At 46.1% G+C, this 13,642-nt stretch overlaps 1 protein-coding gene across 8 annotated transcripts in view; it reads left to right on the top strand.

Annotated features, from left to right (window-relative positions):
- GRAMD2A (GRAM domain containing 2A) overlaps positions 1-13,642 on the top strand; it is a 34,288-nt gene that overhangs the window by 5,162 nt on the left and 15,484 nt on the right. For 3 of the 8 annotated variants that reach the window (XM_029952473.1, XM_029952474.1, XM_029952470.1), the window contains exon 1: positions 5,294-5,411. The exons of the other annotated variants lie outside the window; for them this stretch is intronic. The gene's annotated coding sequence lies outside the window, so the exon portion shown is untranslated. Of the gene's footprint in view, positions 1-5,293; positions 5,412-13,642 lie in introns of those variants that run through there. 8 annotated transcript variants of the gene reach the window in all.

Genomic DNA, 13,642 nt, shown 5'->3' with positions numbered 1-13,642 from the left:
TTTTGAAGCAAATCTAATCTAAGATATTATTTCATCTACAAAACTGTTTCAGTGTGTATCTATAAATGATAAAGCCTTTAAAAAATATAACTACAGGGGCACCTGGGTGGAATCAACTGAGTGACTGACTCTTGATTTTGTCTCAGGTCATGATCTCATGATTCATGAGATTGAGCCCTGTGTCTGGTTTTATGCTAAGGGCAAGGCCTGCTTGGGATTCTTTTTCTCTCTCTCAAAATAAATACATAAACCTAAATATATATATATATATATATATATATATATATATATATATATATATACACAGTTACAGGATGTAACTACAGTCCTGTTATCACACCTAAAAGCAGTAACTCCTTAAAATCATCAGTGAATTAGCATTTAAAGTTCCTCCATTGTCTCATAAATGTCTTTGTACTATTTATTTTAATAAGGATCTGAATGAGGTTGAATGCAATTGTTGACATATTGAATCTATGTATCCTTATCTTAATAATCTTTTGTAATCTATACGTTCCCCTTCCATTTCTTTTTTTTTTCTTGCAAACTGAGAAATGGTATTAGACAAGTAACCTGATTTCTTCAACATAAAGAATTTGTTTATTGAAGAAATCAGGTTACTTGTCTAATACCATTTCTCAGTTTGTTGGTGGTGTTCAAAATGTTCCTCTGACTCCTGTATTTCCTATAACTTGAGAGTTGGATCTAGAGATTGGTCAGATTCAGGCGGTATTAAGCATGTGAGGAAGCACATAAGGGCTGGATATTTCTCTTTGGGGGATGTTAGCAGCCGTTGAGGACTATTTCGCTTAGACACATTTTCGTTAGGAACTGCCACATGGTATTGCTCTAGTTCTTTCACTTCATCAGTTATTAGCTTGAATCTTTCTGTAAAGAAAAAAAGCGTTTGGCTTCAGCTCAGGTCATGATCTCATGGTTTGTGGATTCGAGCCCTGCGTCAGGCTCTGTGCTGACAGCTCGGAGCCTGGCGCCTGCTTCAGATTCTGTGTCTCCCTCTCTCTCTGACCCTCCCCTGCTCACAGTGTCTCTGTCTCTCAAAAAAATCAATAAAAACCATTAAAAAATAAAAATTAAAAAAAATAAGAAGGCTCCAGGCTCTGAGCCGTCAGGACAGAGCCCAATGTGGGGCTCAAACTCATGAACTGCATGACCATGACCTGAGCTAAAGTTGGACGCTTAACTGACTAAGCCACCCAGGCAATCCTAATAAATGAGTTTTTAAAAATTTTTTTCATTTTGAGAGAGAGAGGGGAGATCGAGGAGGAGAGAGAGAGAGAGAGAGAGAGAGAGAGAATCCCAAGCAGGTTCCCAAATAGGGGGCTCAGTCTCACAAATGTGAGATCATGACATGAGTCAAAATTAAGAGACAGACATTTAATCACTTGAGCCTCCCAGGCACCCCAATAAATAAGTTTTAATAAATAACTGGATAAATATAATTTTAAGGGATGCCTGGGTGGCTCAGTCAGTTAAATGTCCGACTCTTGGTTTGGGCTCAGGTTATGATCTCATGGTTGGTGGGTCAGACTCCAAGGTGATGGCGCTGAGCCTGCTTGGGACTCTCTCTCTCCCTCGCTCTCTGCTCCTCCTTCCACTGGTGTGCTTGCACACTCTCTCTCAAAATAAATAAATAAACTTTAAAAAAATTTTAATTGTTACATAGCCTTCCATTCCATGAATGAATAAACCACAATTTCTTTCATGCCCCATTGTTTTCTTCTTCTAACTACACTTCATTGAACATTCTTATACATTTAAATCTGTGTCCAGTTATTTCCTAAGAGTAAATTGTTAGAGGTAGAATTTATGGGTCTGATGTGTATCTACTTACAAATGTGTGTACCTTTTCTCACATTGCCCACGGGTGAGGCTGCCCATTTGCCAACATGTTGATCAACAGTAGATATTATCAAACTTTTAAGTCTTTAAACTTTAATAAGTAAAAAAGAGATATTATTTCTACATTTTATTTTTAGATATCTTTATTGTTTTTGCTGATTTTGAAAGTATTGCATGCCTGTTATAATACATTTAAATAAAACAAATTATAGAGAGTAAAAATCACCAATAATTCTCACCCAAGATATAATCACTGTTGTTTGATAATATACCCTTAAGTATAGATTTTAAGTTTTATAAGTGGATTAATTATATCTTACTAATCTGTACCAACTTTTCACTAACCAGCACATTTTTTTTTAAATTTTTTAAATGTTTTTATTTATTTTTGATACAGAGAGAGACAGAGCATGAGAGGGGGAGGGGCAGAGAGAGAAGGAGACACAGAGCTGGAAGCAGGCTCCAGGCTCTGAGCTAGCTGTCAGCACAGAGCCTGACACGGGACTCGAACCCACGAACGTGAGATCTGACCCGAGCTGAAGTCGGAGGCTTAACCGACTGAGCCACCCAGGCGCCCCTAACCAGCATATTTTGGACTCTGTTTTCCCTCCACACACATGCAGTTATCCTCCACTCTTGTAGTCAATCACATAGGAATCTATTATATTGATAAAGTATTATTAGGTATTTCCACTTCTTTCACCGTAATTGTTAACCGTATGCATATACATTTTTTCCTATTTGTGCATTTATTTCCCTTACACCAAATTCTGCGAGATGGAGTTGCTGAATCAAAGGATTTGTTTATTTGTAATACATTTTTGGTGGTACTGAGAAGTATAATTTTCTAAGTGTTTACCAATAAGATAGTCATGAGAAATATTTCTTTTGTGATTTGCTGTTCAGTATTTTTGGCTCACTTTTAAAAATTTTATTTTATTATTTTTAAAAACTTAATTTGCTTATTTTAAGAGACAGTGAGAGTATGAGTGAGGGAGGAGCAGAGAGAGGGAGAATCCCAAGCAGGCTCCACACTGTCAGTGCAGAGCTCAATGTGCACCTCGAACTCACAACCTGTGAGATCATGACCTGAGTTGAAACCAAGAATCGAATGCTCAACCAAGTGAGCCACCCAGGTACCCATCTTTGCTTACTTCTCTGTTAGATTGTTTATCACTTATTATTGACTCGGATGACCGCATTGTATGTTTAAAAATATCAATTCTTTGTTTAAATTTTGATGTACAAAATTTTTAATTTTTACACAATTAAATCTTTTATATGTTCTGGGTTTTATAGAAAGATCTTCCCTGGAGCACCTGGGTGGCTTAGTCGGTTCAGCATCCAACTTAGATCAGGTCATGATCTCACAGTTGTTGAGTTTGAGCCCTGTGTTGGGCTCTGTGCTGACAGCTCAGAGCCTGGAGCCTGCTTCGGATTCTGTGTCTCCCTCTCTTTCTGCCTCTCACCTGCTTATTCTCTCTCTCCTTCTCTCTCTCTCTCTCTCAAGAAGAAATAAATATTTTGAAAAAAATTTTAAAAGGAAGATCTTTCCTCATATTTTAATATTCTCTATTTTATTTTGGTTCTTTTTAAAATTTTTTAATATTTTATTTATTTTGGAGAGAGAGAGACAGAGCATGAGAAGAGGAGGGGCAGAGAGAGAGGGAGACACAGAATCCGCAGCAGGCTCCAGACTCTGAGTTATCAGCACAGAGCCTGACGCAGGGCTCAAACCCACAAATGTGAGATAATGACCTGAGTTGAAGTCGGAAGCTTAACCGATTGAGCCACCCAGGCGCCTCGGTTCTTTTTTGATTTAAAAAATACTTAAATGTTTGATCTCCTTGGGATTTATTTTTGTGAATTGTGTAAGACAGCCAGTTGCCCCAATACCATTTATTGGACAATCCATTCTTCTCTTACTTACTTGAAACACCTTCTTAATCATGTGCTAAATTCTTAGATGCCCATAGATCATGTTCTGGACTCCCTGTTAGGATCTGTTAATCTTTCCTAAGCCAGTAAATACTATGGTATTTTGATTGCTCTAGCTTTGTAGTTTCTTCTGACATCTGGTAAGGTAAGCCCTTCCATTAAATTTGAGATAAATTAGCTTCTTTAAAACTTTGAATCTTCCCACTCAAGAACATTTATTCAAGTCTTCTTTTTTTTCCCCCATGCAAGTCTTCTTTTCTGTCATTTAAAAAAATGTTCGTGGTTTTCTTCCCATGGACTTTCTACATTTTAAAAGTTATTTTGGGGGCTCCTGGGTGGCTCAGTCAGTTAAGCGTCAAACTTCAGCTCAGGTTATGATCTTGTGGTCAGTGGTTGGAGCTCCGCACCCAGCTCTGGGCTGAAATCTTCTAGCCTGGAGTCTGCTTTGGATTCTAGGTGTCCTCTCTCTGCTCCTCCCCTTTTCATGTTCCCTCTCTCTCAAAAATAAACAAACATTAAAAAAAAAAAACAGAAGGAAAAGTTTATTCTTGGGTATTTTATATGTGTTGTTGCCATATGAAAAGAATCATTTTCCCAAATATATTTTATAACTTTTGTATATTTTATTTTATATATAGTGGGTATACAGAGAAATGATTGACTTTTATATTCATCCCGTAAGCCCTAGAATAATGAACTCCAATATACCCACTACAGCTCTGTCTGGCCCAGTTCCCAAGTATAAGAATGTCTGGGCCACTTTGTTAGGGTTTTTTTTTTTTCAGTTGGTTAAGTGTCCTCAAGATAGTTTATCTTACCATCTTTCAAATAAAAAGTCTCTCTTTTTGGGGGGCGCCTGGATGGCAAAGTGGGTGGAGCATGAAACTCTTGATTTCGAGATCTTGAGTTCAAGCCCCACGTTGGGTGGAGAGCTTAAAAATAAGCATTTAAAATAAAATTGCAAATCCTTTTTAGTATCCAAACCTTTTCTTGCCTCTTTGTTCAATGGCTAGAACCTCCAGGACACGGTTGAATAATAGGGGCGAGAGCAGACATTCCACCAGTTAGACAATCTGGAGTTCTTCCTAGAGGAAGAGGTCCCAGGACCCAGCAAGCTCCTGAAGACTACTAGGTCATCGCTCAGGAATCTGACTTAGCCGAAGCACAGCCTGGGGAAACCGAGTTGTTCCGAACCCGCAGCAGGGCACCAGCCAGACCCCCCGCTTTGGAGCGTCCCAAACCCAGGCCAGCTACCGAGTTTGGTCGCTGTCACCGATCCAAGAGGGGGATCTCGGGTGGGGCGCTGGATCCTGTTTCAGGGAGGCCGGGAGGTGCGGGCGCAGCGTCTGCACTCCCGGCAGCGCCCCCCAGTCGCTTATGAGCGTTTGCTTTTACCCCCCAATGGCCCACTAGCCCCCTGAAAGGTTGGGTCGGGCCGGCAGGCGGGCTCTCTGGCGCCAGGCCGCCGCCGTGGGGAGCTGGCGCGGAGTGCGGGGCTGGAATTCCGGGTGTGGCTGCCCTCTGGCGCCGGGTGACCCTGGGCTTCTCTGCCCTTGCTGAGGCCGGCGCTGTAAATGGACCAGTGGTTCTCGCCTGGGGTGGAGGAGCTGCAGGTGAGGGTGCTGGGGAGGGGTGGGCCCGGGAGGAAGGTTGCGGGCGACGGCAGCTCCCCTCCCCCCAGGGGCCCTTCCCCTCCCCTCCTCCCGCATCTCCGCCGGCTTTCACTGGGGAGAAGGTGGTGCTGAGCTGGCCGGTGACCAGTGCGGAGCAACAACCTCACTTGTACTCGGGGGCCTGTCCTCACTGTCCGTCCCCGGGATGCAGTCACCACCCTGGGAGGGAGGGAGGAGGAACAGGCCTTTAGCACCTGGATTCGTACCGCCGAGACTGTCCCTGGCTGGAGTTCTTCCTGTCCTGGCTGCCGCTGCCTGCTGAGAGACTGCCTTCACTTTTCTTCGTCCTTGCCTCTCAGCAAGCTTCACAGATTCCCATTCCTCCTTTTGAAACAACACTCTATCCCTGGCTTGCTTTCTACCTCTTGGCTCACTCTCTCCTAGTCTCCTCCTCCGGGGACACTCTCCTCCACAGGATCTTTAAGTGCTGAGCTTCTTCAGGTCCCAGATTTAGCTCCTCCCTCTCCCCCTCCTTGAGATTTAATTCACATACCATAAAATTCACGCTTTTAAAGTGTACAATTCAGTGGCTTTTAATGTATTCACCAAGTTTCGCAGCCATCACCACTAATTCCAGAACAGTCTCATCACCCCAAAAAGAAACCCTGTGCACATTAGTCACTTCCTATTTCCCCTTTACCCAGCACCTTGGCAACCACTAATCTGCTTTCTGTTTCTAGGGATTTGTCAGTTCTCAACATTTCCTGTAAATGGACTCATAGGGTATGTGGGCTTTTGTAAATGGCTTCTTTCACTTAGCCGAATGTTTGTAAGGTTCATTCAGATCGCAGCCTGTATCAATATTTCACTCCTTTTTATGGCTCCATAATATTCCACTGTATGGATCGGCCATAGTTTATCTGCTCATCAGTTGATGGGTATTTGGCTTGTTTCCATCTTTTGGCTAATTATCATAATGCTGTGAGCATTCTTGTACCGGATCTTGTGAGGACATGTTTTCAGCTCTCTTGGGGTGTATACTTAGGAGTGCTCTGTAACTCTGCGGTTACCCATTTGAGGAACCATCAGACTGTTTTCCAAGGCAGCTGTACTACTTTACGTTCCCACCAGCAACATATGAGGGTTCTGATTTCCCCACATCCTCACCAGCATCTAATATCGACTCTGATCCCCTAGTGTGTATGAGGTGGTATCTAATTATGGTTTTGATTTGCATTTCCCTGATGGCTAAGGATGTTGAGCATCTTTTCATGTATTTATTGGCCATTTGACATCACTTTTGGAAAAATGTTTATTCAAACATTTGTCCATTTTTAGTTGGGTCATTTGTCTTTATCATTCAATTTTAAGAGTTCTTTTTTAAAAATTTATTTTAATTGTGGTCCAGAAAAACACATAACATAAAATTTTCCATCTTAACCATTTCTAAATGCATTTGTGCAGTTCAGTAGGTGTTAAGCACTCTCATATTGTTGGACAACCAGTTTCCACAGCTTTTTCATCTTGCAAAACTGAGATACCCATTCAATACCTCTCCGTCTTCCCCTCCCCCCAGCCCCTGGCAATCACCATTCCACTCTCTGTTTCTTTGAATTCAATACTCTAGGTACTTCATGTAAGTGGAATTGTATTTGTCTTTGGTAACTGGCTTATTTAACTTAGTATAATATTTTTAAGATTGTAGGAGTTCTTTATATTTCCAGGATATTAGTCACGTATCAGATATATGACTTGCAAATCCTTTCTCCCATTCTGTGGGCTGTCTTCACTTTCTTGATGATATCATTAGTAGCACAAAAGTTTGCAGTTTTGGTGAGGCTCAATTTATCTTTTCTTGTCTTGTGCTTTCTGTGTCATATCTTAAGAGAAGATTGCCTAAGCAAAGATCACAAAGATTTATACTTGTTTTCTTTTTCTTTTTCATGTTTTTACTTATTTTTGAGAGAGAGAGACAGAATGTGGGTGGGGGAGGGGTGGAGAGAGAGGAAGACACAGAATCCGAAGCAGGCTCCAGGCTCTGAGCTGTCAGCTGAGAGCCCCACACAGGGCTTGAACCCACGAACCGTGAGATCATGACCTGAGCCAAAGTCGGACACTTAACCAACTAAGCCACCCCAGCACCCCAACACTTGTTTTCTTTTAAAAGTCTTGTCATGTTAACTCTGACATTTTTAAGCTTATTTTTATATGTCGTGTGCGATAGGGGGTCCATGTTAATTCTTTTGCATGTGAATATCCAGTTGTCCCGGCACCGTTTGTTGAAGAGACTAATCTTTCTCCTGTTGACTTGGTGTTGGTATCCTTGTTCATAGCTTCTCTTCTTTGTATATCCACTTTCCCTGGGGGTCTTGTAGCTCCTGTATTCATTCATGTGCCAATAACTCAGAAATGTATCCTTTTAGCCTCGGCCTTTCTCCTGAGCTCCTTACTCATGTACAGCTTGACATCTCCACTTAAATGTTTCTCACACATCTTCAAGACCGAACTCATGATTGTTTCCTTCAAATATGCTCTTTCCCAAAATGCATGTCCCTGTTCCATCTCAGCAAAGCAGAGTAGTATCCTTTCTTAAGCCAGAAATCTACGGTCGTATTTGGCACTTTTCCGCTTATACTCTGTATCCAATGGATCACCAAGCCAGGTTGAATTTTATTTGGCAATATATATCCCGAATCCATCCTTGGCCCTTCATCACCACTGCCACCAAGTCTGAGACGTCACATCTGCCGGAATACAGTCTCCTAGCTGATTTGTCTCCATGGGAAATTTTAAACATATACAGAAAAGGAGAGATTGCAGGATTTACCTATCATCCATGTATCTATCACCCGGCTACAAAAACCATCAACAGAAGAGTGTCCCTATTTCATCGATACTCACCTCTACTCCCCTTTCTCCACCTCCTTTGGGTTACTTGGAAGCAAATCTGTGTGTCAGAATGTTTCTGGGTTTTTTTTTTTTTTTTAATTTAAGTAATCTCTACACCCTATGTGGGGCTCAAACTCATGACCCTGAGATCAAGAGTCACATGCTCTTCTGACCGATCTAGCCAGATGCCGCTCAGAGTGATTGTTTAAGATACAAAGTGGATTGTGTATTTCCCTGTTTAAAACCCTTTTTTGATTCCCTGTTGCTTTTAAGAAAATGACAGAAACCCTTCCTAGGGTTCAGAGGACCCTGCATGATCTAGCCCTGCCATCCTCTCCAGCCTTATCAGGGCTCATCACTTCACTGCTTCCACCCTCCAGACACAAAGGCTCTGTGTATGTTCCTCATAGATGCTACACACCTCTGGCCCCAGGGCCTTTGCACATCCACCATAAACCCTCTACAATGACCCCTATCTCACTCCCTTCAAATACCCTCCCCATCTGGTTAGCATCCTTTGGCTATCAGCTCAAAACTCCTCTGCTTCTTAGGGAAATCTTGCCTGTTTTCCACGACCGACCAAGTCTGAGCTCCCTGATAGAGGTCCTCCTAGGACATTGTGCCCTTCTTTCATAGCATATTTACAACACAGTTATAATTATGTATTGATTTATATAAATATTTGCTTCATGTCTGCCTCTCCCACCAGGCGTTTTGGGGATAGTAGCTTGCCTTATCCCTCTTAATATACACAGCACTCACACAGAACTGAGCGAATAGCAGACATTTAATTGGTGTTTTAGGAGGGAGGCAGAGAGGCTGGCGGCCCTTTGAGGACTGTGATCCTGCCAGCCTCTCCCGGGACAGGGGCTCTTCTCACCGCAGGAGAGTCGGTGGCCCATGTGCAGTTCACCCAGTCCCTGGCTCTGCTTTGTTTTTCCCTCAGACAACATTTACTTTCCTTCCTGGGGCGAGGCTTTATCGTCCCTTTGTAGAGAGTAACTAGGTTCAGAGAGAGAGTGTGACCTCTTGAATTTCCCTCAACGGTGAGAGGTACTACCGGGCCTCCCTCTCAGACTCTTTCAGGACCCTAGCCTCCTTCAAACCTGTCTGTGCCCTGAGAAGAGGCTGGAGGATGCACAAAGCCAGAGGGATTCTGAGGTGGCTGTTACAGGATGGTTGGAATGGGGTGCGTTGGATGGCATCCATGGATGGACAGAGCGGACTTGTCCTAAGAGTAGTCACGCCCCCTGGCAGCCTTGCGTGGGGGCGTCTGAGCGGCTGAGTCGGCCTGTGGGCCCCCCCTCAGCAGGCCCAGCAGAGGGTGGCCACCAGGAGCACAGGGGTGCTCTGTTTCTTAATGAATGCAAGTCTGTTTTTAGACCTGAATGACCAGCTTCTTGTCTGGAAATGGCCAGGCCCTAACTGGCCGGCCAAGAAAAAGTGGTCTATGACCAGGTCCAGGGATGCCAGCTCCAACAGATGCTGCCACGGCAGTGGGCCCTAGGGGATGAGGCCAGCTCCAGGCAGGTTACTCTCTGCAGAACCAACCGCCTGCTCCATGCTGGCCTGGGCTGCACGGGAAATCCTGGACATCCCCGGGAGCAAAGCTTCCGTGTTTCAGCTGTTTTGTCCCATCTGTCTTCCTGGTGACTGTTCTCACTCTGCAGGCCTTTGAGCTCTGGCCAGGAAGGGGGCAGCAACTCCTGGCCTCAAACCCTTTGTTGGAGGGAGGGTGGGAGAGGGATGCTGAACAGGGCCGGACCTGAGTTGTGGGAGAGCCTCCAGCCCCGCCCCTCCCCCCACCGCCCCCTGCCTGGGTGGGAGCAGTCACTGGGTGTGGCCCAGGTGCATGGAGTCTCTTTGGCTGAAGTCCCAGGGGAAAGACTCAGTCATGCAGGACCTGTGTGGAGCCTTGGGGTGCAGTTTGGGACCTGGCGGGGCCTCCCTCTCTGCTTCCCTTGGGCAGCTGCACCTCTCGGCTTCCTTCAAGGGATATGAAGGGACGCAGAGCTCTTAGTGGGGCTCACAGGGGGGTTGAGGCTTAGTGGACAAGGCTGTGAGAACCGGCGCCCTCCCTGGGGCTAGGCCGTGACCTCTTGGATCCCCACCTGAAGATCTGCAGGTCAGCTAAGGGATTTCCCCCATTTTATAGGGGAGCAGACCCAGAGGAAGGTGACTGGGGGCCACCCAGGAGGTCAAGGGCAGCCAGAAGCAAACTCAAGTGACTTACTCTCGCTCCAGCTCTTGTGTTTGTGTTCCAAGGTACCAGTGCGGCTGAAGAAACTACCCAAAGGGGCTTTTCAGCAGGGAGGGTGTGTTTATTTTAGTACAGTTATTGAGCACTGACTGTATGCCTGAAGCTGTGTGCGGCCCCAGGGTGAGAGAGAAATAAGAAAGACAGTCGAGTGGGGAGACAGCCATATAAACAGAGGATACAGCAATGAAGATATCTGAGCAGAGTGTGTGTGGAGACAAGGTGGGAGGGGTCCGCTCTCCCTGGAGGTACCGGCTAGCCAGGCTTCAGGGACGTGTTGGGGGATGAGAGTGAGAGGGTCCCCATCTTGAGCAGGAGCAGGTTAGCCAAGCAGGACCCAGGCAGAGCTGGGAGGGTCGCTCATTAGCCCTCCTCCTGGATGCCCAAGAGGAGTCAGCCCGAGCATTTTGATTCTGAATTCCATCCCTGGAAGGACCTGGGCCTTTCAAGTGTGCTGGGAGAGCCCACACCTGGGGGAGAGTTCTGGGGGCAGGGAAGGGTGGGATTGGAGCCCTTTAACCATTTAACCTTTAACTAGGGCCTGGCCAACTAGCTCTAGGCCCCGTAGACAGACCTGGGCAGTGGGCAGCATGTTGGCTGCCAAGAGTGGGAGATGGGGCCAGCCTTGCTCTCAGCCCTCCCAGCTCCCATTGGGCGGAGGGCCCAGGGGGCTCTGAGATCCCTGTAGGTAGGAGTTCTGGCTGGCGCCAGGGCTCAAAGGGGTCCTTGTTCAGGCTGGACGAAGCCACCCCCAGAGGGCTGTGCGAGCTCACGTCTCCTGAACAACTAGCTCTCCCAGTTTGTTTGGTTCTTTGAGCAGAGAAGATAAAGGCTTGGTGGGGGCTGGGAGGGTGGGAAGGGTTCTGGTCTAGGGAACCCCACTTTTCAGAGGGGTCCCTGCATGGCCATTTCAGCCCCAGAGATGCCTCCCCCACTCCAAGTCTACTGGGAAAGCTTCAGGAGAGGCAGGGCTGGGGCACAGGCTGCAGAGTTGAAAATTAATGGGCTGAAGGGGGAGGCAGACCTTCTTTGCTCCCTCCCGGCCCGTGCACCCCTGCTGCTCTCCGCTCTCTGCTCCCTCTTCCCTTGCTCTAGACCCAGCTCCGGGGGCACCTGGAGGTTCTGTTCCAGCGTCCCTGCAGCACACCTCCCTCTGCCCGATTTCACCTCTCACCTCCTAATGTTCCTGTTGGGATGCCTTTGAAATGGAATCGGGCCACAGTTCATCTTTTCCACCAAAGAGGCTGCTGGTCAGCTTACATATGGCTTTCTGTGGGTCTGGAGCACACTGTGGTTCTGCTGGTGGCAGCCAGGGTCATTTGGCACAGACTGTGACATCTCGGGAAGCAGGGCGCCTGGCCCTCCACATCCCCTTTTCATTTCAAAGCCTCCACAGTGAGTAAAAGGGAACTTTGCACAGTGCTGGCCTAGGTGTTCTCAGACCTGCCTCCAGAAGGAAGGGTTGTGCCTGTGCTGGGTGCCCGGGGCCCCCAAGTCCTTTGCCAGGGCTGCTGGTGGGACAGCTGGATGGGGACCCAGTGTATGGCCCCCGATTCACTGAATGCCACCCCCTTACACTCAGGATGGAATTCAGTTGTGGGATTCTTTCCCCATTTCTTGTCAGCAGAGACAGCAAAGCAGTGGTCCTACATAAGGAATATCAGCTTAGAAAATAAAGTGAGAGGCAGCTTCTGTGTAAGAAATAATAGAATTATTTTTTGCCAAAAGAAGATTACCTCTAATCTTCAAGTTTTATTTATTTAACTTTTTAAATTTATTTGTTTTGAGAAAGAGAGAGACCATGAACTCAGGAGGGGCAGGGAGAGAGGGAGAGACAGAATCCCAAGCAGGCTCCTCACCATCAGCGCAGAGCCCAATATGGGGCTCGAACTCAAGAACTGCGAGATGGTGACCTGAGCTGAAATCAAGAGTTGGATGCTCAACCAACCGAACCACCTACATGCCCCAATTTTTATTTAAAAAAATAAATTTTTAACGTTTATTTATTTTTTGAGAGAGAGAGAGAAAAAAAATACGAGCGGGGGAGGGGCAGAGAGAGGGAGACGGAGGATCCAAAGCAGGCTCCGCACTATGAGAACAGAGCCCGACTCAGGGCTCGAACTCACAAACCCACCGTGAGATCATGACCAGAGCCAAAATCAAGAGTCACCCAGGGCCTCTCTCTTCAGGTTTTAGAGTATCAATGGTAAGCTTGAGTCTATCGACATTATTCTAGTTCCCCTTTGGCAGAGCTCTTGTCAGCCAGTTTCCGGGCCGTGTGTCAGGACTGCAGCCCTGGGAGGACGTGGGGAGGCTTTCGGGAAGGACACAGAGCCAGCCTCTGCCTCACGGAAGGCTGCTCTTACTTCCTTGGCACGAGTTAGTAAATGTGCTCTGTGACCTTACCAGATGAAGGAAATCTCCATTAACAATGTGATTCCTGTCTTGCCAAGGGTGTTCCTGGAACTGCAGAGGGGCAGGAGGAAGGCACGGGAGGGCCAGGGCCCTGGACCCAGAGCCCAGGCGAGAGGATTGACCCTGGATTCCAGGAGCCATGCTTCTCGCTCTGAGCCACACAAAAAGGAGAGAAGTGGGGGCAGGATTCATGCACAGCAGTTTCTTAACACTGACTGCATGTTTAAAATCACCTGAGGGGCGCCTGTGTGGCTCAGTTGGTTAAGTGTCCAAGTGTCCAACTTCAGTTCAGCTCATGATCTCACGGTTCATGGGTTCAAGCCCTAAGTCGGGCTCTGTGCTGACAGCTCTGAGCCTGAAGCCTGCTTCAGATTCTTTGTCTCTCTGCCCCTCCCCCACTCATACTCTGTCTCTGTCTCTGTCTCTCTCTCTCCCCCCCCTTAAAAATAAAAAAATAAAAAAAATTTTTTTTAATAAAATCACCTGAGGCCCTTTAAAAGTATGAAAGTAAACATATGCCCAGCAATTCAAATCCTAAGTGTTTGTCCAGAGAAACAAATACTTGTGTCCACATTACAGGTACTGGAATGTTCCTGGCCACACTTTTGTAACAGGCAAAAATTGGAAATTGCCCAGATGCCCAACTACAGTAAAATGGATAAATCAGTTG

Source organism: Suricata suricatta, chromosome 9, assembly GCF_006229205.1.
Source record: "Suricata suricatta isolate VVHF042 chromosome 9, meerkat_22Aug2017_6uvM2_HiC, whole genome shotgun sequence".
Classification (NCBI taxonomy): Eukaryota; Metazoa; Chordata; class Mammalia; order Carnivora; family Herpestidae; genus Suricata; species Suricata suricatta.
The sequence above is the reverse complement of the archived record's forward strand: the minus strand, read 5'-3'. Positions and strand labels throughout refer to the sequence as shown.